Source organism: Humulus lupulus, chromosome 4 (genome assembly GCF_963169125.1).
Source record: "Humulus lupulus chromosome 4, drHumLupu1.1, whole genome shotgun sequence".
NCBI lineage: Eukaryota > Viridiplantae > Streptophyta > Magnoliopsida > Rosales > Cannabaceae > Humulus > Humulus lupulus.
This window is the reverse complement of record NC_084796.1, coordinates 9,589,506-9,613,465: the sequence shown is the minus strand read 5'-3', so window position 1 is coordinate 9,613,465 and position 23,960 is coordinate 9,589,506.

Sequence of the window (23,960 nt, the reverse complement as noted above, 5' to 3'; positions counted from 1 at the left end):
TTCGAGGTTGAGCCGCGGCTCTGTTCTTGGGCGCTGCGGCTCAAGCTTGAAGAAGTTCCTGATTTGGTGCTGATGGGCTATTTGAGCTGCGGCTCTATGGGGTAGCGCTGAGGCTCTAATTGCTGTCAGAGAGCATTTTTGGGCCTGACTTGAGTGGGGCTGCGGCTCTAAGGGTTGGGGCCGCGGCTCAAAAGAGGAAAAGTGACCAAAATGGGTTTTTAGTCATGGGAACTTAAACCTTTGGCCTCGGGATCATTCCTACTACCCGGATTAGTGAGGATTGATGTCTTGGAGGCTAAGTTTTAGTTCAAGGGTTGATTTTAGAACTTGAACTCATTGGATCACCATTTGTGGTTGTGACTAGGTTATCACTTGAGGCTTGGAATCGGGATCGTGCTTGTGGCTCATTTGTTGGTAGCCTGTGCTTGGACCAAAGGTAAGAAAACTGCACCATGTGTATATGTGACATGCATGGCTATGTTGATGCATGTCGGTTGATTATTATTTATGACATGCATGGCTATTCTTGATGCATGTTGATTGACTATTAAACGTGACGTGCATGGCTGTTATTGGTGCATGTTGGATTGCTGGATATATTGCATATGATGCATGAGAAACATGTGATTGGGACATGCTTTATATACTGAGTATGATATCGTTCAGAGCTTGAGTCTCTATGTTGATGCATGGCCCTGATAGTACTAATACCTGTTTAGTAAGCATGCTAAATACCTCGTTTATGGATATGGAATATGTGATATGTGATTGGTGGCATGTCTTACTAGTGAAAGACACTGACTAGCCAGGGACCGACTCTAAAGTCGAGAATCATGCATTGAATGGCTCTATGGCATTAATGCCAGACCGACCCTAAGGTCGAAGAACTTATAAGCGCTTGCCTGGTCTACGACCAAATGACTATAGCCAAGGTATATGACCCCGGTGACCGTTTGTCACATGGCTAAGGGACGTTGTCCATAGTTTCGACTCTAGAGTCGTGAGGAAGGTTATGTTGGTGACTAATCACCTTGCACTTATCCTAAACAAGCTTAAGTCGAGAATCACGCATTGAATGGCTCTATGGCATAAATGCTAGACCGACCCTAAGGTCGAAGAACTTATAAGCGCTTGCCTGGTCTATGACCAGATGTTTATGGCCAAGGTATATGACCCCGGTGACTGTTTGTCACATGGCCCAGGGACGTTGTCCATAGCACGACTCTAGAGTCGGGAGGAAGGTTATGTTGGTGACCATTCACCATGCACCTGTCCTAATCGAACTTATGAAATGATCATTTATCAGTTAAGCCCTGGTGACCCTATCGTCACATGGCTAGAAGGAGCGATGCTCATTATTGTGACTTTTGGCTATTGTCACCTACTTGCTTGGACTGATAGTCCTGAATGGTTATTGTGATCGTTGTTAATATTATATCATGCTTCATTGTGTTTTCTTGCTGGGCTTTGGCTCACGGGTGCTACGTGGTGCAGGTAAGGGCAAGAGGAAGCTGGACCATCCTTGAGTTGGAGAGCTTAGGTGATGACGTGTACATATGCAGCTGCTCGTCCGCCACGGCCGAGGTTTAAAGTGGAACTAGGGTTGAACTCTTTTTTGCCGCTTAGAACGGCCTGTTGTAAATATTTTCTGTAATAAACTCTGAAATTATATTTTCGGGATCCCAATGTATATATTAAACGTTCTAGTGAAACGTTACATCTTAACCAAAATGTTTAATCCCTAAACCACTAATCATATTTAGTTACACGATTTGGCCAAATGACTCGATTAGCGAGTTTAGCACTGTTTACAAGGCACACCGTAACGGTCCCTGGAGTTTGGGACGTTACAGGAACCAGGCTCGAAAGTTAATGTATCAGCTTCCCCGATACACCATGATGGACAAAAAGCTATATAGAAGGGGGTATTCCATGCCATTACTACGGTGCGTAACTCCACCCGAAGCCAAGAGGATCATCGAAGAAATTCACGAAGGGTTCTGTGGAGATCATACTGGGGGGCATAGTCTCTCCAAGAAAATCATACGCCAAGGATATTTTTGGCCCACCATTAAGTTAGATTCTTTCGAATATGTAAAGAAATGTGACAAATGCCAGAGATTCGCCACGATTCCTCAAGCTCCACCATCCGAGCTGACCATGTGGACATCCCCATGGCCATTCGCGGTATGGGGAATCGACCTCATTGGCTCTCTCCCAACTGGAAAGGTGGTGTAAAATATGCTGTAGTCGCGGTGGATTACTTCACAAAGTGGACGGAAGCTGAACCATTGGCAACAATAACTTCCAAAAAAGTCCTTGACTTCGTGGTAAAGAACATTGTATGCTGATATGGGGTGCCGAGGAAGATTGTGTCCGACAACGGGACCCAGTTCGAAAGCGATTTGTTTACCAACTTTTGTGAAAAGAATGGAATAATAAAGAGTTTTTCGTCAGTAGCTCATCCTCAGGCAAATGGCCAGGTCGAGGCTGTAAACAAAACTCTCAAGAGTTCATTAAAGAAAAAGTTGGAGAAAGTAAAGAGACGTTGGCCTGAAGAATTGCCCCAAGTCCTATGGGGTTATAGAACCACGGCTCGAACATCAACGGGGCACACCCCATTCTCTCTAGCATACGGATGTGAGGCGATGTTGCCTATTGAGGTCGAAATTCCAACATTACGAACTCAAATTTACGACCAAGATTCAAACCACACTCATCTCGAAGAAACCTTAGACTTGATTGAAGAAAAGAGAAACGAGGCTCAGCTGAGGAACGCTGCCTACCAGCAACGAGCTACTAGATATTTCAACAAAAGGGTTCGAGATTGAAAATTCGGTGTGGGAGATTTGGTGTTAAGACGCGTATTTTTGGCAACACGAGATCCAGCAGCTGGTGTGCTCGGACCGAATTGGGAAGGACATACCAGATAGAGTCAGTCATCCGGGTCGACGTTTACAAGCTGGCGAGATTGGATGGGAGCCTGATACCGCGAGCATGGAATGGCAAACACCTTAGACCTTACTATCAGTAGTATAGGAAGTGTGTTGCTGATAACCATGATTGATTATCTGTACTAATTTGTCTGCTTTTGAATTCCATCAAATAAAGATCTGTTTCGTTCAATATGTTATCTCTTTTTATTTTTGCAATCTCTCTTAATTTAATAACCTATGGTCACACTCATAGGATATTAAGGGGGCATCATTGGTATATATACAATCAGCTTAAAAAATAAAAAAACATACACAAAAAACATAAAAGTATTTGGATATAACCAGATACGCGAGCTTAGATAGTTTGGACATAACCGAACTATCAAAAACATAAAAGTATTTGGATATAACCAGATACGCGAGCTTAGATAGTTTGGACATAACCAAACTATCAAAAACATAAAAGTATTTGGATATAACCAGATACGCGAGCTTAGATAGTTTGGACATAACCAAACTATCAAAAACAGTTTGGACAACCAAATTATCAAAAGATAATAGCGTTTGGATTTAACCAGATGTGCAAACTTAACAGGTTTGAAGCAAACCAGCCAAAACTAATCGATGATAAGTAGGAACCTAAACCTACTTTGAGATAAGTCGAGATCGAGGCTGGAATATCTTAAAGGAAAATAGTTTCGAACTCTTAACCTCGGAGTAAAAACCGAGGACGAGAAAAAGTAACTAAGCAAAAAGATATAACTAAACCATTCACATTACATACCATATAAGTACTTTCGAGTTCATGGTTAAAGTAATATCTGACTTTGATGAATAACGAGATCGGAAGCGGATTATTCGAACAAACTATGCGTGAATGCATCGAGTTTCGAGCCTAAATCCAAACTATGTTTGTATGAAGAAATAAACATAAACAACTCATTCATATAAAATATGTGAAATATTTCGATCCAAGAAGTGTAAAGCATATATAAGTCAATATAAAAAGAAACTGTATCAGCCCTGTGGGCATAAATTAAAGTAATTACAAAAAATAAGGGGACGCAGCCCCAAGATAAGATTTCCCCGAGATCAGATTCAAGAAGGAGGAGTCTCCTTGGCCTTCTCAGCATCAGTAGCACCGAACCCCTCAGGACGAATAGCATGACTATCCTTCCGGACTCCCTCGGAGGCGGCCTCCCGAGAAGCCTCTTCCTTCTCAAGCCGAGCATTCCACTTATCAAGAAGCTTCGCCTCGAGAGGGCCTAAGAAGCTGGTATCCAGGTCTTCGTTGTTGGCCCACATTCTGTACATGGCCGAATCAACCTCCTGGTCCTTCTTCTCTTTATACTCAGCGAGGAGACGAGCCTTTTCACCCTCAATAATATCAAAGGTGGCGGCCTTTTCCTCTTCGAGCTTTTTGTTGGCCTCCTGGAGTCGAGCGTTCTCCTTCTCAAGATCTGCGAGCTTGGCATTCTCCTTCTCAAGCTCCTCGAGCCTAGCTTTCAGCTTCCCAAGCTCGGTTTCCATGGCCTCAAGCTCCTTAGCTCCTACATCAAGCTTTGCATTTGCTGCCTTCAGGTCATCACTTGCTTTGAGGTGGAGATCCTTCACCTCCTGAGCATAAGACTTGCTCGAATGGATCTCATTGTTCTACTTATAGTTGAGCTGGACAGTAAAGGCAAGAGACTGACAAAAGAAGAAATCATCATTAGGACCAGGTCAGTGTGATTATAACTAAGAAGTAGGACTGTAGAGGGCAGTGCAGTCTCGAGTATTGTTCAAGCATTGCCATTGAGGAGCTTCAAGACTGCCAAAGCTCTGGCCGATTCGGGACATAACATCTGAGACCAGCGTAGACCCATGGGACCCAGCGGCATTGTCAACCACATACGCGTCCATGTGGGTAGAAACTGACAGCTTCTGAGTTCGAGAAGCAGAAGGCTTTCTAGGAGGTGGACCAAGTGTCGATCGAACCACTACAGGAAGTTGGGGCTCGGTCATGTTAGAGGCATCGACCTGCGAAGTCAGTACCACGGTGGAGGCACCAACCTGCGAAGACAGCGCCGTGATGGAATTGGTAACAGGTAGAGTTGGGGGAGGAGGCGTTTTCTCGGTCCTCTTGGTGACTTTGGCAGGCCGGTCCCCCTTTCGCGACCCCGCCCTGGGACGCTTGCTCCTCTTAGCGCCACCGCTCTCGATGATGCTGTCGAGGTCGGAATCCATCTTGCCTGCAGAGTTACCACAATGTGAATCATAATAAAAGAGGGAATAGTATATAAGGTGATTCAAAATCGCATAGAGCAGTGATAGAAGAAACCTAACTGAAACTCTCCCCCGAACTAGAGGTCGGGGACCATGAAATTCCCCCATCTTCAGAAGAGGCGGGGGGAGTACCTTCCCTATAGGTGGGCGTCAACCTCGAAAGATTCCTATAATCATTGGTCCCATATTGGACAGCTATCCCATTCCACACCTCGTCTGAAGTATACATGGTGTCATACTTCCCGAGCCAACTATCAAACCTATGAACTCGATCGTCTACCCAAGTCCATATGTAGAAGTGGTATCTATCATACGGGCATGAAACTAACCTATCGGGTTTATGCTTTAATAAGGTGGGGGACCACATTCTTGAGGTAAGGATGACTTTACCTTCATCTGAGTCTAAACTCGAGGCTTCGTCATTAGCCTCATTCCCCGATGGTGGACTCCTTCGGCGAGCTGGAGGTGGAGGCCTCACCTCTCTCCTCGGGGGGAGGATACCTGTGGGCAAAGGCACCTGCTCCCAATTATCATACTTCTTGTTAGACCAGTCCGAGGTGGACTGGCCATCACCTAAAAGCCCGCATGCTCGGAGCTTACTCTCATGTAAGAGGTACGAGAGAGATCTCCGGCCGTAAGGGAGTTGGAGCAGGGTCTCTCTATGCTCCTTCATCGTGACGTCGGGGGTAGGACGGTGAAAATTGGCTGGAAAATAAGACACATTTTAACTAAGTACAAGTCTATAAACCAAAGCCCGAGTACAGGGATAAAGAAAGCTAGAATACTTACGAATCCGCCTGAATGAGTAGCATCGAGACGGGGACAGGCCATCTGTCCAGAAGAAGGCTTTCTTAAAGTCTGGAGGATGGTTAGGGAGGTCCTCGAAGACTTTTTTCTCTTTGGGGTAGCTCGAAAGATAGTAGAAGCCGTCTCCTCCCCGAGCTCGGGAGGGGTTGCTTTTCAGACAAAAGAGATATAAAATCTCCTGTGGTGAAGGTCCTTCCCACTTCAGCTCATGGTATAACGACCTTAGGGCTGACAGGACCCTGTAAGAATTGGTGTTGAGCTAGAACGGGGCCAGCCCAAAAAAGTCTGTGAAGTCCTTGAAGAAAGACTTCAAAGGCAGTAGCGCTCCTGCCTTCATGTGTTCCTGGCTCCATGCCGCATACCTCAGCTTAATGTCAGGGTTTCCAGCCCCTGGAGCATGGCAGCTTCGTTCACTAGAGGTTGGAGCTCGACATCTCAAGGAGCTTGACAACTTAAGGCCATGTAATGCCAGGATTTCAGTTACCTGAATTATTGAGGTGACGGAGCTCCAGTAATGCTCGGCCTCAAAGAATTCTCTCCTCGATTGCGAGGAAGAAGGCTCCCCCATCAATGAAAATTGGAGTTCTCCTGGACTATACGCGATGGTGACCTTTAATGCGGGGTCGAGTGGGATCGACCTGGGCCCTGAGTTGGGTTCTGGATAAATGGCTTCTCGAAGAATCCTCCTTTTCTTCTCTATGACCTCGTCTATTTGGCGGCGATAATGAGCTCGAATATCCTCCTGCTCGCGCGCAAGGTCGTACTCACGAATCCGACGTTGATTCCGAGCAAACAGCGACTCCGGGCTCGGGGTTTTTGGCAAGTAAGGGATTGCCAGCAACGACCCCCACCGTTTTTCCAGATTCTGTGACATCTAGCGAGAAAGAAAAAATGGTGAGGGCCATGCATGCAAGAGTTCAAAGGTTACGAGCTTGACAGGACAAGCTCGGATCTTATGGACGAAGCAAGTTCGAAATTAAAACCCTTATTAAAGAGTCAGAACGTGTATTTTACGGGGAAAATGAGGAGAGTGGGCATAACATTTTGAAAATCCCGAATTATCTGGGAAAAAAGTTGGCGGTTATTCAGAAAAGGTAACATCGGGTATCGTGCATTCTTCAAAACCAAGGTTTTGCACCCAAATATCTTGATATGCAAGATACGTCTCTTAAAATTTTAAAACCCATAAAAAGAGGTCTTGCTCAAACACCAAAACTGGATATGGAATCAGTGATATAATCCCAGTACGGAGACTCAAAACGTGAAAGCCTATCGGTCAAAAAATTCCCTAACGTATCGTACTAAGAAAATAAACTAGTACATTCACAAAAATAACAAGAACAATATGAACAGAAACGGGTATGAGGAAAAATAAAAAGGCAGTCGGACACTTACACAAGGTTGGCGATTGCAGAGAAATCGTCGATTGAAGGAGAGGCTGCAGGTATGAGCACACGATCTCGAACAAACTGGTGGTCCTCTGTTTCTTCGGCTGGGAGAACATGCACAAGCAATAAGTTCTCTGGGATGGCCTTTGGTTTTGTCCCTTCTCTTTCGCTTCTGATGCGTGTAAAATAAAAGGAAGAAGAAGACCTTATATACATAGAGGGAAAAAAGTGATAAAAAGGATTGATCTGAGCCATTGGCCAGAATCCTCATAAAATTCAACGGACAAGGATTGATGACATGATGGTGCCGAAAAGGTGGCAGACGAATGATCATGGGCAGATTTCCAAGGTACTCGAGTACCCTGAATGGGCAATACCCGTCTGACACGTGTCCATTCTCAAGAATGTGACGGTACGGTTCCCGAAGAAAGTAGTTCAAAAGTTTCCTTCTCATAGGATTCGAACAAATACTTTTGAGGGAGCAAGATGTTATACCCAGATTTCGAGCCATGAGGATTGTGACCTCGAAAGCTGGATTCATAATGAGTGAACTCGTAAAATCTGGAGTATGTTCGAAATCTAAACAAGGAGCCTACGAAACAGAGACGACTTCGGAGATGGTAGCCTCGAAATCCTCACGAGCTCGAAGGATAACCTAGAGGTGCATCTGTTCTCTGGGTTGATCTCGGATCAGGGGCTCCGAGCCAGATGCGCGTACGAGCTTGAAGCCATGTGGCCTCGGGAAATGTCATGGCTCGAAAGTCAGTAAGAAACCTGGGAGAATATGGCCTTGGTGATATAGGATAATAACTTTGAATATCCTAATGAATCATCAATAGCAAGACGCGGTCTACATTTATTACTGGAAATCCCCTACAATCAGGGGATATTATTTTATCAGTTATACGCCCCCTGGTCTTCAGGGGACGTTATCTTTTACATCGGATTTCAGGCATTTAATGCCATTTAATCTATTTGCAAATATAGAGTAACTACCCGAAATATGTGGGATAGTATTCAGCATTCTTCTCTATAAATAGAGAGGTCATGCACCATTGTAGGAAAAAGAATTTTTGTAATCTTGAGGAAAAACTCTGGAGAATTCATTCTTGAAGGATTTTTAGAGATATTCTTAAAACTCAATAAGAAAGATTCGTGGACTAGGCAGATTTAACTGCTGAACCACGTAAAAATCGTGTTTGTATTATCATATTTTTATTGGCCATTACTGATTATTGTTTACGTGCTCTTCTTTCACTGTTGGCGAGAAACGACGTCAACACCACAGATGGGCAAGAAAAGAAGTGCGTAAACATCTTCTAACATTATAGAAAACTCCCCTCAGTTTGTTAAAAAATTATGGGTCGTGGGGCACCAGCGCGATACCAATTGATTTAAGCTAGGAATATCGTGATACACTTCGAGGCCAGAAGATAACCACATGGAAGATAAAATCTTAACTGATTTCAAAACAGCATAAAAGCGTGTGGAAATAGAAGCATTCCACTTAACAAATAATCCTGTACGGGCTCGATATTCAACGTCTAATTCATCCCTTAAGAAACAACGATGTAATGGAGTATCATTATTAGGCATTATGCGATCATTTGTTGAATCTGGATAAAGGTAAACTCCATCTCCTTCGCAGATATGAGGAAACACTTTATTCCGAAGAGATTCGCATGAGGATTCTGAAAGTAACATATTTTCCTCGCTATTATGATAAGAGGAAATTTTCCTTTTACAACCCATGAAGCTGACAAACACACACACAAGAGAAGGCAAATAGAGGAACTCTTAGCAACATGATAAAAATATCAAAGGAGCGACATGCATAAACTACACAAGTTGAAACAATCTACAAATTGTCCCAAAAAAAATATATAATGGAGAACATATAGGACATTCTCAAGCTTGGATACATACGCAGGTAATAATAATATGTATAAGCAATATTTAAATCTTGCATAACACATATACATACGAGATACATGACATACAATACTTACATATGGGCACCTATATATAAGTTAGATTTGCCCATACTCATCATGCCAACTATGAAAAATCTCATCATTTAGGTATTGATTGTGTTTCGTTAAATATATATATATATCATGCTATTACACTGACTATATATATATATATAAAACATTATCATTGGAGAACCTAGATATCTATCACATAGGTTGCATAAAATAAATATGTGTGCACCTAATATAATATAAATGTATAGGCAATAAAAAAAATGATTGGAGCAATATTAGAGTACTTCTCTACCTATAAACAACGATATATAATATATAATAGTATGGTGACCACAAAATCAAATTGTATCATTTTTATCTGATTTGCGCTTTTCAAGATACAAAGACGATGTATAAACGGCAGCCCTTTATTGCCCAACTCTCATTCAAATAAATATATATGTATTTAAGCAAAAGTTACAACTTTCCTCACAATTTTTTGTGCAACAATTTGACATCATACCTATTTTTCTTTCTTTGGTGATGAATAAAGAAACCGCGAGGGTGTTTAAATACTAAAAGCTGCTATGTAAGAATACCAACTCTACAACTTGATGAGAGAGAGAGAGGCTACTAATCGATAAAAAAAAAGTTTTAACGTAAGAGGCTCAGGGGTTTATATATATATATATATTAACCCCATTACTCACATCATATTTTGAACATTATATGTTATTATTGAATGTGTGCATTTGAACCCCTGAACATTTATGTATACATACGTAAATGTAGATGTGTGTTTATTATATTGTATATAACTTGGCTGGAAGAGTAGTGGGGGACCCTTCATTGTCAAAGGGGTGCTTAGTTTAAACCCCACCAGATGCATTGGTAAATATATAGTTACTCATATATATATTATATGTAAAACATTATCATTGAAAGCATATATATACCTATCACATATGTTGCATAAAATAAATGTATCCACCTAATATAATATAAGTGTATAGGCTAAAAAAAACAATTACAAAAGTTTCCACATACATGTATATACACACATACAGCAAGTATATATAATGTATATGCACATGAGAGTAAATAATACCCGAGTTTTTATTTTCTTTAAAATAGAGTGTGGCCCTATGAGAGAAAAGTAAGAGCAAGAAGTATGGTGTTTTTATCGAAAAAAAAAAAGGCTAAGAAAGTAGATTTATAATAGGGAGGCTAGAATTTCTTTAGGAGCGAGAAAATGTGATATTTTTTTTAGCTTGTATATAAATATACAACTTATGTAGATCACAACCATATGAAATCATATAAGTATATATATAAATATTATGAATATGATTAAAAAAAGGTTACCATATACGTGTTTATACATAATTTATTTATATATAGATTTTTTTTTGGTTAAGTAACTTCTTTTTTTTTTTTTTTAAATTAAATGTTATATAAAACAAAAACAGTTTTTTTTTATCGTGTAAAAGAAAAAAAAATTAGTTAGTTATATATATATGTTTATATATATATATGAGTTAGTTATGTATAGATTTTTTTTTTAAACGTAACTTTTTTTTTCTCATTTGTTATACATATATATATTACGTTTCTTCTTTTTTTTTTTTTAAAAAAATCTTCCAACTTCGTTTATATATATGTATATATAGCTTGCATAGTTTTTTTTTAGCTATGTAATTTTTTTTTATCGATTTCAAAATATATATGATAAAAGTCATATTTTGAAGATATTTATGTGTTAGTATCACATATTTAAATTTTAAAAAGTATTTAAATACTCATATTTGGAAAATGATTCATATATATATATATGGTCCACATACCTATATGTATATATCTGTATACTAATAAATATATATACTTACATTGAAATATATTTAGAAAAAAAAGAGAGTTACAAGCAATATATACATATAGCATGCTCATATACATGCATGTACCCACCCAACCTATGAATATATATATATATATAAAAAAAAGAGGAACCTTGTTTACATATTATATATATATTTCTAAAAAACTATAAATAAAAAGAAGCAGGCTGCTTATATATTGTACGCCCTGGATATCTGCACATTCTGGCGGGCTAGATAAGGGCCCAACTCGATCCGCCACGTGTCAGCCATCCGTTTGGGGCTGTTTATTACCATCCCCTAGTTTAACCAGCCCGAGCTGGTTAAATCATCTAGCTGTTCCTCGGAGCCATTGTGTCGACTTAGTGAGAGCCACGGGATGGCACCACTTTTAGCTCGGAGAGCATCAGAGGCCTAACACCCCTGACTATTTGTAAAGTCAACCACGCAATATAAACGTGCACTTCCCAGACATCACATGTCTATTCTATCCCTAAAATCTCGGACACGCAATATAAACGTGCTTGTTCAGACGTCCCACGTCTGAGTTGGGCCATGCGGCCCATGATCCACCCTTACCTACTGATTAAACCACACTTCACTGCAAGGTTTAGGAATTAATCATTAGTGTTACATAAGTGATTTGATAGATGAAAAGGTCATGGGATGCCCCCATTACCTACCCAGAATCCAATATCCTATAAATACTAAACCCTTTGATAGTACAGGGGTTGTGAGGTTTTTGTAAAGAAAACACTCTGTAAGAAATAGTCAAGAGATATCAATAATATTGTCTGGTGGACTAGAAGGATTTTAACCTTCGAACCACCTAAAAAGAAAGGAGTGATCATTTTCTTGAATGATAGTTTCTCCAAGCTAAAATATAGTTATTTTCATATTACGGTTCACTAAGCATCACTAATCCATCCAACTTACTCGTATAATTACCTGTTGGCGAAGAACCGTGTCAACAGTTTGGTGCTTTCGTTGAGAGTATTTAGAAGAGTGTTGTTGCAAAAACCTGATCATGTTAGTTACTCTCTCGAGACATGGTAACGAGGCGAATTAACACGATGGGAAGGAGGCCCACCATGCCGCTGTATCCGACGAACAAAACCCCGAGATTCAGCAGCGATCGGGAAAGCAACCGATGGGCTAGGGTGACACTAGGAGTTCAACACCCCGACCGCCAAATCCAAACCTGGGTTACCTGATGGCAATAGAAATGGAGAACATATAATTGAGGAGTCAGCTGTCCAGAGCAAGCAAGAAAATTGAAGAAGTCTTGGCCCGACTACCCCCTCTTACGACCGACGTTAACGTCAGAAAGAGGAAAAGTGGGACTTGCGGGATAATCGGTCCAGGCCCAATCGATCAGTGAGAACCTTAACCCCGAGTTCTGGAACCTCATTGCACCACAACCAGGAAACTGTGTTTGAAGAATTTCCCAGGACCAATTAGCAATTCAGCTGATCAGTCTGAACCTCGACTCCTAGTTCGGCTCCACCGTCGAACGCGCCCAGAAGGGCTCGTGGCAGCTCGCGGAGGAGGTCAGGGGAAAGCTCACACAGACAGCTTGCACTGGCCAGCCCTCCCGTGCTGCGATCAGACCGCCCGGCACAGGGGGCTAGGGATGGTCGAACAGAACGACCGGGGGCTAGTTTTGTCCAGTCAGACGGAACAAGGATTGCTTCACCAATTAGGCATCCCCCTTCACCGATAAGGTACCCATCTCAGCCTCATCCTGCTTGAGATATTTCGGCGTACGGGGGTAGCAGAAGGAATCCTCCACCTACCATTCCTACCCATCGCCTGCGAGAATGGGGGAATGCTCCAGATTCTCACCTCCGGCAGCAAGCACCAAGATTTTCCAACGGGAGTTACTGGACTGGGAGCAACAGAAGTGGCAGGTCTGGTGGAGACCTGCATAATCGCTTGAGTTCGGCGCATAGCCCTCGGGTCACCTCGGGGGCCGACCTTCGAGATCGCCTCAACTCGAAGAGAGGGGATCTGGCTAAAAATGGAATTCATGCTCACCAAGGGGATGGTCTTTCTGAAGTATGTGATAGTGGGAATGTCCCACCTAACCAAGCTCAAGCTTGGAGGGACAATAACCCGCCTAACGCATACAATGGAACTGGAGCTGTCGTACAGCCCCAGAACAACCAAAGGACTAAGGACCAGACCCTAGAGAGGTTAGCTCAGATGGAGGAGCTAATGAAGAAACTCTTATCAGAAAAGGACAAGGACAAGTATGACTCGAGGGACGAGCTCGAGCTTTTTTCCCCCTGCATAGCGGCCACGACGTACCCACCAGGATTTCGGATGCCCCATCTGTCCAAATTCGATGGAGACGGGGACCCATCAGATCACCTTGGTATGTTCAATACACTGATGATGGCCCATAATATCAGCCCTGAGCTGAGATGCTTGATTTTCCCTTCCACCTTATTTTGGACCAGCTAGGTAGTGGTTCAAGCAGTGCAAAAAGCAGTCCATTAGCTCGTGGAAAAGTTTTTCCGCCGACTTCAAGAGGGCATTTCGAGCTTCTCAAGCAGCCTGCATAAAAGCTGACACCCTGGCGAACGTGAAGCAATAGCCTGGGGAACCCTTAAAAGCCTACCTAAGCAGGTTTGCAAACGTTGCGGCCCGAGCTAGAGACGCAAATGATAGTTCCAAGCTTATGGCTTTGAGAACTGGAATCCTCGTTGGGGGCGGGATGTGGACAGAAATCCAAAGAAGAGGTGTCAGCACCGTGGATGAGTTTGTGAACAAGGCAAATGAGTGGATAAACCCAGAGGAGGCGTGGGCATCGATCGCAGGAACCAGCCAAACCCTCGATCAGCCCGTTGGAAACGGATGTCGTGAAAATGACTCAAACTGTTGCCCATAATAACCAAGGGGGTGGGAACAAGAGAAAAGGGAACGGCGAAGGCGGCCAGCAAGGCCCAAAGAAGAACAAACCCGCGGAAAATTTTAAGCTGATCTACGCGACTTATACTGATCTCACGAATACTAGGGAACACATTTTCCTAGAAAATTATGCCCGCCTTCCTTGGAAAAAACCAGAGCCTTTGAAGCATCAGAAGGCCAAGAGGGACCCTTCCAAGTTCTGTCGATTCCACAACGACATTGGTCACAACACTAATGATTGCAGGCACTTAAAGGATGAGATCGAGACACTCATCAGAGCTGGACCTTTGGCTCAGTATGCGCGGAATCGGGTTCCCGCCAGTCAGCCAGCTCCGGAAGCTCCGATAAATCAGCCCGTGGCCCGGGTAAATCAGGATACCCCTCCTCCTGTGATAGGGTGAGAGATATCCACGATCTCCGGAGGCCCCCATTTGGCCGGCACGAGTAGAGGTGCCAAGAAGAGGTATGTCAATGAGTTGAAGGCTCATAACGGAGTGGAGTTCATCCCGGAGCGGCACCTACCCAAACAGCAACGACTGGAGAGGCAACCAATCAGTTTTACTGAGGAGGATGCTAGTCACGTTCAGTTCCCCCATAACGATCCTCTGGTCATAACGGCCCAACTCGCCAACCGGAGAGTTAGGAGGATACTGATCGATAATGGGAGTTCGGTGAACCTGTGGTTCCAGATGGGATTATCCGTCACCGAGTTGAAGGCCACCTCCATAATGCTATATGGATTTTCCGGAGAAGGGTCGGCGGCAATAGGAACAATTGAGCTGGTGATTACCTTAGGAGAGGGGCCCCGAACTGTCTCTGAACTCCTCGAGTTTGTGGTCGTCGATTGTCTCGCCTCCTACAACGCTATTCTGGGACGACCTACGTTGGTAGCATTTGAGGCCATAACCTCCATCTGCCATCTCACTGTCAAATTCCCCTTCTCCATGGGGATATGCATAGTTCAAGGTGATCAGCTCGCTGCCAGGGAATGCTATAGCATTTCCATGAAGGGAAAGTCACGACCCGGGCAGCAGACGATGACCATTCAGGGAGGGAATGAGGAATCTTAGGAAATAATGCCTATCCCTGCGATAGAAAAACCTCAGAGAGCCAATGAGGAGGATATCACCTTGAATAATGATATCGACCCCAGGATAGGCGAAGATAGATCTGAGCTCCAGGCCATCGAAGAGCTCGAGGAGGTGAGCATCGACCCACGAGACCCCTTGAAGGTGGTAAAACTCGGGAAAAACCTTTGTAATGAAAGAAAGGCGGAGCTGCTTAGATTTCTACAAGAGAATCTAGATGTGTTCGCCTGGTCTCATGAGGATATGATAGGGATCAGCCCAAGCATCATCATGCACACACTCAACTTGGACAAGAACGTTCATACGAAGTCCCAAAAGCAAAGGCGCCTAGGCACGGCCCGAGCTGAGGCCGTAGAGGAGGAAGTAGCCCGGCTCTTAAAATGCGGCTTTATTCGCGAGGCAAAGTACCCGATCTGGGTCGCCAATCCTGTTTTGGTCCCGAAGCCCAACGAAAAGTGGCGGACCTGCATCGACTTTTCCGACCTTAATAAAGCCTGCCCCAAAGACTGCTTCCCCTTGCCAAGGATTGATCAATTGGTAGATACCATGGCAGGGCACGAGCTCATGTCTTTTATGGATGCATACTCAGGCTATAACCAAATCGCCATGAATCCAGGAGACCAGGAACACACTAGCTTCATGACTCAAACTAATGTTTATTGCTACAAGGTCATGCCCTTCGGGCTGAAAAATGCAGGAGCTACATATCAGAGGTTGGTCAATAGGATGTTTGCTAAACAGATCAGGAAGAACATGGATGTGTATGTTGACGACATGTTGGTCAAGTCAAAGACTACCAATAACCATGTCTCCAATCTGGAGGAATGCTTTAAGATTTTAAGAGAGTACGACATGTGGCTGAATCTCCAAAAATGTACTTTCGAGGTTGCGTCGGGAAAATTTCTGGGTTTCATAATCAACACCAGAGTAATAGAAGAGAACCCCGATAAAAGCAGGTCGCTACTCGAGATGCCATCACCCCGGTCATGAAAAGACGTCCAAAGTCTGACAGGAAGGGTGGCAGCCCTTAATCGGTTCATTTCCAAATCTACCGACAAGTGTTTGCCATTCTACAACCTGCTCCGGGGAAATAAAAAATTTGAATGGACTGAAGAGTGCGGACGTGCCTTCCTCGACCTAAAAGCACATTTACCTGAACCGCCCGTGTTATCCAAACCAATAGCAGGAGAGCCTATTTTTCTTTACCTAGCTGTCACAGAAGATGCGGCTAGCATAGTATTGGTCCGGGAAGAAGACTGGTCTCAGAAGCCAGTCTATTACATTAGCAAGAGGCTTCTCGGAGCTGAAGCTCGATACCCATTGATGGAAAAAATGGCTTTCTGCCTTATTACTGCCTCCAGAAAGCTCAGGCCATATTTCCAGTCCCATTCAAGCCACGTCATAACCGATCAACCTTTAAGGCAGGTTTTGCAGACACCTGAGGCATCGGGGCATCTTTTGAAATGGGCTATCGAACTCAGCCAATTCGAGATACTGTACGTGCCGCAAGCTGCGATTAAAAGCCAAGCTCTAGCTGATTTTGTAGCAGAATGCACAGGGTTCCAAGAGGAACCAGTGGAAGAACCAGTGGAAGAACCAGTGTGAGCCTTATGGAAAATCTTTGTGGACGGTTCATCCAACGAGAACAGATCCGGAGCTGGAATCATCCTGATATCCCCGGAAGGACATCGTTTCCACTCTGCGTTGCGTTTTGGATTCAAAGCATCCAACAACGAAGCCGAATACGAAGCTTTATTGGCTGGGCTAAGGGTGGCCCATGAGCTGAAGGCCAGCTCCGTCCAGTGCTACAGTGATTCCCAGCTCGTGGTAAACCAGGTATCGGGAGAATACCAAGCGCGGGGAACCAAGATGGCTGCCTACCTGGCCAAGGTAAAAAAGGAGCTGTCCGCATTCGAGCACAACCTAATTGAACAGATACCTTGGGAGTAGAATGCTAATGCTGACGCTCAGGCAAAGCTCGCCACCTCCGGGGAGGCCGAAACGTTGGGCCTAGTACTGGTAGAATTCTTGGAAAGACCGAGCATAGAGGAAGCCGGGATGGAGGTCGAGATGATCGATACCAGGCCGACCTGGATGACCCCCATAATCGAATACCTCACAACATGAAGATTGCCTGAAGAGCGAAATGACGTGAGGAAGGAACTTTACCAGGCTCCGAGGTATACAATGATAGACGGGACATTGTACCGGCGTGGTCTCTCTTTACCTTTTCTGTGGTGTGTTCTGCCAGGCAAGGCGAAAACCATTATGCATGAGGTGCATGAGGGATTTTGTGGAGACCACGCTGGGGGGCAAAACCTGGCCTTGATGGTATTGAGGCAATGGTATTATTGGCCCACTCTATCAAATGACTCGATTTCTTACGTCCGAAAGTGTGACAAGTGCCAGCGATTCACCACGATTGCCCGAGCTCCTCCAGTCGAGCTGAAGTTGATCTCCTCCCCATGGCCATTTGTGGTCTGGGGAATTGACTTAGTTGGTGCCCTTCCCACAGGAAAAGGAGGAGTTCGCTATGCAGTGGTGGCTATCGACTACTTCACAAAAGGGCAGAAGCAGAGCCCCTGGCGACAATTACATCGAAGAGGGTCCTCGATTTTTTGGTTAAAAGTATTGTCTGCCGATTCGGGCTGCCAAAGAAGATCGTGTCGGATAATGGAACCCATTTCGATAGCGATATCTTCACTGAATTGTGCGAGAGGCACGACATAGTTAAAAGCTTTCCTCCGTGGCCTACCCCCAGGCTAATGGGCAGGTCGAGGTTGTGAACAAGACGCTAAAGGCAAGCCTTAAGAAGAGGTTGGATGAAGCCAAGGGAGTTTGGCTCGAACAGCTCCTCCAGGTGCTGTGGGCATACTAGACCTCGCACCTAACTTCAACGGGTCACACTCCTTTCTCCCTGGCTTTCGGGAGTGAGGCTGTCCTTCCTATCGAAACAAAGATAGCCTCGCATAGAGTCAGTGCATTTGACCAAGACCAGAACGACAAATTTCTCTGCGCGTCCCTCGACCTAATTGATGAAAAACGAGAAGCTTCGCAGCTGCAGCTCGCGCATTATCAACAAAAGATCACTCGTTATTTTAACTCAAAGGTCAAGAAACGCATTTTCAGCTTAGGCGACCTGGTGCTCCGAAGAGTTTTATTAGCCAGTAAGGATCCCAAGGACGGAGTGTTGGGACCAAACTGGGAAGGACCCTATCAAATAATAGAGGTTGTGAAGGAAGGAACCTTTAAACTAGCTCGGCCTAATGGAGAAGCAGTCCCACAGACTTGGAAAGCCACCTTATTTTATTATCAGGTGCATCTAAAGAAATATTATCAGTAATACTTTTGTAAGGATTAGTTATGAAAGCCACCTTATTTTATTAAATAATGAGAAATAGTTTCTTCGTATTATTGTATATCTTCGTTAGTACAGTGTTAGAAGGGCATGTTCCAAGTAACCAAGAAAGGTCCCTTCCTGATTACTTGGGGGGCATATGTCCTGGATACAACCAGGTCCTAAAACTTAGAAGTTGGTTTAAATTGATTAATCGATGTTTTTCTTAAAAAGCACGAGATATCAATAAAATTAACGCGAACTAAGTTTTCAAAGTCAATATCCTGGATACAACCAGGTCCTAAAACTTAAAAGTTGGTTTAAATTGATTAATCGATGTTTTTCTTAAATAGCACGAGATATCAATAAAAATTAACGCGGACTAAGTTTTCAAAGTCAATGTCATGGATACAACCAGGTCCTAAAACTTAGAAGTTGGTTTAAATTGATTAATCGATGTTTTCTTAAAAAGCACAAGAGATCAATAAAAATTAACGCGAACTAAGTTTTCAAAGTCAATGTCCTGGATACAACCAGGTCCTAAAAACTTAGAAATTGATTTAAATTGATTAATCGATGTCTTCTTAAAAAGCACGAGATATCAATAAAAATTGACGCAAACTAAGTTTTTGCCAAATACGCTGAAGATAAATAACAACAATAATGATAAAAATAGGTTAAAATGGAACTCAGGAAAACCAATTGTCTTGAGGAGAAAAAACCTCGTGGTAAACTATTACAAAAAAAAAAATACTAGGCCCCCCCAGGACATTCCGACGAGGTCACCCCCTCGGTCTCTTGCTCGGCGGCAGTGGAAGTCTCCCCAGTCTCAAAGGGCGGCTCCTGTTGAATCCGAGCCTTGAACTTCTCAAGGAATGGCTCCCACACCTCGGGTGCCAAGAAGGAGAAGTCACCCTCTTGGTTGAAGGCCCGACAGTGATAGAGCATGGCCTCCATGGAGGAGCTGGAGGACGTCCTCTCTGCCACGGTGGCAGCCTCGGCCTCCAACTGCTTAGCCTTGGCCACCTCAAGCTCTGTCTTCGCAACAACCAAGGCGGCCTGTGCAGCCTGTTCACTTTCCTTGGCAGCTGTCAAGGCAATTTTGGCGTTAAGCTCTTGCTGTTGGGCGGACGAAAGGGCGACATGGGCTGTCTGGAGCTCGCCCATGAGCTCGTCAATCCTGGCCCTGGACCGAGCTATGCTGCAGTGAAGGGCCAAATCCGCCTGCAAAGACATAGATAGAAGGCACGTGCTGAGAAGAAAGCAAAGAGATTTGATTAAATAAACTTACCGTGAGGTTCATCCCTAGCACGGACTCCATGACGTTCTCGGGGCTCCTCGCCTCGATCTCCCTCAAGTCCTTCGGGGCAACCTTGTAATAATGCTTCACCGTGTAGCTCACGATCTCATAGCCCGTCCCTCGAAAGGTATCGGGGATCTTCTCCAAGTCCTGAGCGTTTACTGGGATGCGCACAATGGGAGGAGGAATTGGCAGGTTTCCGGAGGGTGCCACCTGTTCCTGAGTTGAGACTAGAGGTTTCGAGGGAGGTGGAGGCATGTTCTCTGTGGCCGCGACCACCTGGGTCCTCCCCTTGGCGGGAGACTTGGAGGTAGTCCCGGGGGTAGGGGTCTTCTTTGTCAGCCGGGGCCTCTTGACCAACGGCCCGGATTGTCCGACGGGAGGGTTCCCCCCTGGAAGATGGATCGGAGGGTGTTGTCCCCGGGCTGTGCAATTTCCTCGTCTGAAATAAAAAAGGAAAGAACATTAGCATACACGCAAAGTTACTTTTACAAAGATCTAAAAATATATTGGAAAAAGTCCTACCCTCCGAGCTGGAGGAGGAGTCTATTGCCACGACCTCCGCCCTCAGAGCCTCTATAGGGGAGCTTAAGTTTGTCACTTCATGGATAAGAGGGGGCTCTGGGTCCGGATCCGCCTCAGGACTGGACTCCTCTACATATTGCCTAAGCCCTGGTGCAATTACACCCTCCAGGAGGGAGGGCCACGACCTAAGATTGGTCCCGTACTCCTCAAAAAAGGCCGACCTAAAGGAAGTGATGTTGTCTACTACTACGGTTCCCCTAGGACGGCCCATATTGTGGCGTAACACTAGTTGGTCTACACATTGGAGTAGGGTTATGTTAAGGTCTGGGTCATCTCGGTGACGATGCACGAGCTGGTTTGGGTTGAACCTAATAAGCTTAGGTCTGCGGCAGCCCTGTCTAAGTCCCTAAATGGGTATGGGTTACCTTGGCCGGAGGGACCGGTTGTTTCACCCGACTGAACCCGGTCCACGTCAAGGTCCCGAGCAGCCTCTCGTGCTCGCCTTTGTCACACGAGCGACACCTCCTCTTCCTCGTCCTGCTTGTCGCCGTCCCCATCGGTGGCATCCCCCTCGGGGATAGGCACCAACTCACGAACTGCTGGGTGGCTAGCCCGCGTTCTCCTTAAGGCTAGAGTCCGGCCCTCAGAAATCAACTTACACGCCAGCATCATCTCATCAAATACGAGCTGGCGGTAATCTTTTTCACTTGGTGGGAGCCCCGCCAAGGTCTCATATTGACCCCCGAGGGTCGCTGATTTGGTCGTCCTCGCGAAAATGCCTGCACAGTGGTATTCAAGCCAATACATATGAAAAGAAATAAAGCATCGTGGCGATTTTGCGAGTTGATGATAGAAAGAACTTACGAGGACGGTTGAAGTAATGGTGATCGCAGTTGCGAAAGCCCGTCGACATGAAGAACTGGTCCTTGAAGTCGTTGGGGTGGCTGGGCAGCTCAATGACTGCAGAAGAGTTGGGAAAATGGGTCAAGTAGTAGAACCCGTCGCCTCACCCCCATTGATCCGGGCTGGCTTTGAGGCAGAAAAATAGAGAATGTCCGCTGATGTAGGGACCTCACTCTTGCTTCAGGAAGAGGTACCTCAGCCCTGCTAACAGACGGTAGGAGTTAGGGGCAGTTGGAAGGGGGCCAGCTTCACGTAATTTAGAAAATTTGTGAAGTACTGGTCCAGAGGTAAGAAGGCCCTGGCCTTGAGGTGTTTGTCATTGCAGGCCGCAAACTCCTCGTCGAGGGGCGTTCAGCTCGTCCCGCCCTCGAGGGGAGGTCGGGCAACATGAGCGCCTATCCCAATTTCAATGTTATGGGACAGCAGGATCTTGTTGACCCTCCCTCGTTTCGTAATCTTCGAGACGATCCTTTCCGCCTCGAAGAAGGCGTCAGGTCCCACCTCAACCTCTTTCTCCACCGTGGGGCCAAATTCGGGTATGGGGGAGTCCACGGTGACCTCCTTCCCTTTGGACTGCTGGGACGACGGTCCAGCCGCACTTCTTTTGGGCACGTTTCTCCTGGGTCCCATCAGATCGCCTAGCAAACAAGAATGAGGAAAAACTTAATAGGCGATCTAGAAAAGCAAGAAAAACAAAGAAAAAAGAGCACGAGGAGAAATTATTTTCATACACGGGCTAAGGTAATCTCAGCCCGTGGTGTGTGAAGCTACGTGTTGCCATGACCACGCGCCCACGTTTCAAACGGATCGCTGATCTCCGGGGATCTTCGTGTCAGGAGAGGTAGATTATTGCTTGCCTTGGAAGGGAAGTTTTGAAAGCAAAACCACCTAGGAAGTGTGACCCCTAAGCTACCCGGTTTTGCACCTTGAAAACCCCTTACTTTCCATATTCCAAGTAGAAATTTCCTAAATTTTCCCAGAAATTTACCCAGAAATCCCATAGTTGTGAACATCACATTCCTAAACATGTTTCTAAGTGTGATCAATATGCCTAGAGTTGGAACCTACGCAGCAAAAACTAGCTGGAAACAACCTATTGTTTATAACTAAGAAATAACTTTGCCTATCAAAGAAACAGGGAAATCGAAGCATGCAAATAGACAGGAAACTTACAGTAGATTTTTTTGAAAGAAAGTTGCTGAAGGCATGGGGTTGGGAAACCTGGTTGAATCCTCAAAGCAAGACTTCTGAGATACTGCTGTGGCAAGAACGTGGGAATCTCTGAGGTTGTGACTGGAAGAAGAACTTCTGAAACTTAAAAAGAGAAAATTTTCAAGCAAAAGTGATTAATGTTGAAAGTTTCCCTCCTTATATATACGTGAGAGATGAGAGGAAGCACAGACCGTCTGATCATATTAATGCGCGATACGAGGGTCATAACTTTGGAGGAAAAACGGCAGCAGAAAGGTGGCTAGGCCATTTAATGCAAATCTCGGAATCCGAACAGTCTCCAACCACTGCATTCGATGTGTCCGGTACCAATGTAGTGGGCAGGACATGAAGAGTCAAGTGGGAAGTTTAAAAGCCCCCACTGTGAAGATCAGAGGAGATGTCACAGGTCACGAGCAGGGGCTTGGGGGGCAAATGTATGCCCTGGATATCCGCACACTCTGGCGGGCTGGATAAGGGCCCAACTCGATCTGCCACATGTCAGTTGTCCGTCCGGGGCTGTTTATTACCATCCCCTAGTTTAACCAGCCTGAGCTGGTTAAATCATCTAGCTGTTCCTCGGAGCCATTGTGTCGACTTGGTGAGAGCCACGGGCTGGCACCACTTTTAGCTCGGAGTGCATCAGAGGCCTGACACCCCCGACTATTTGTAAAGTCAACTACGCAATATAAACGTGCATTTCCCAGGCATCACGTTTCTATTTTATCCCTGAAATCTCGGACATGCAGTATAAACGTGCCTGTTCAGACGTCTCACGTCTGAGTTGGGCCATGCGGCCCATTATCCACGCTTACCTACTAATTAGACTACACTTCACTGCAAGGTTTAGGAATTAATCATTAGCGTTACATAAGTGATTTGATAGATGAAAACGTCACGGGATGCCCCCATTACCTACCCAAAGTCCAATCTCCTATAAATATTAAACCCCTTGATAGTACAAGGGTTGGGAGGTTTTTGTAAAGAAAACACTCTGTAAGAAATAGTCAATAGATATCAATAATATTGCCTGATGGACTAGAAGGATTTTAACCTTCGAACCACCTAAGAAGAAATGAGTGATCATTTTCCTGTATGATAGTTTCTCCAAGCTAAAATATAGTTATTTTCATATTATGGTTCACTAAGCAGCACTAATCTGTCCCACTTACTCGTATAATTACTTGTTGGCGAAGAACCGTGTCAACATATATGCATAAAAAAAACAATACAGCAAGCCAAATGTCTTGGTTGTATGCTTGCCTATGCATACTGACAGTATCGATTAATATGGTATTTTAAATTATTGTTAATTGAAAAAAATGAGCGAATGAGAAACATAACAACATAGTTATATTATTTGAAGAAAAAAAAGGAACTACAATCCTTGTTACAAGTAGCTAAACACCATTCATTTTGCCAAAGAACAAATCCCCTTCTTCAAAGCC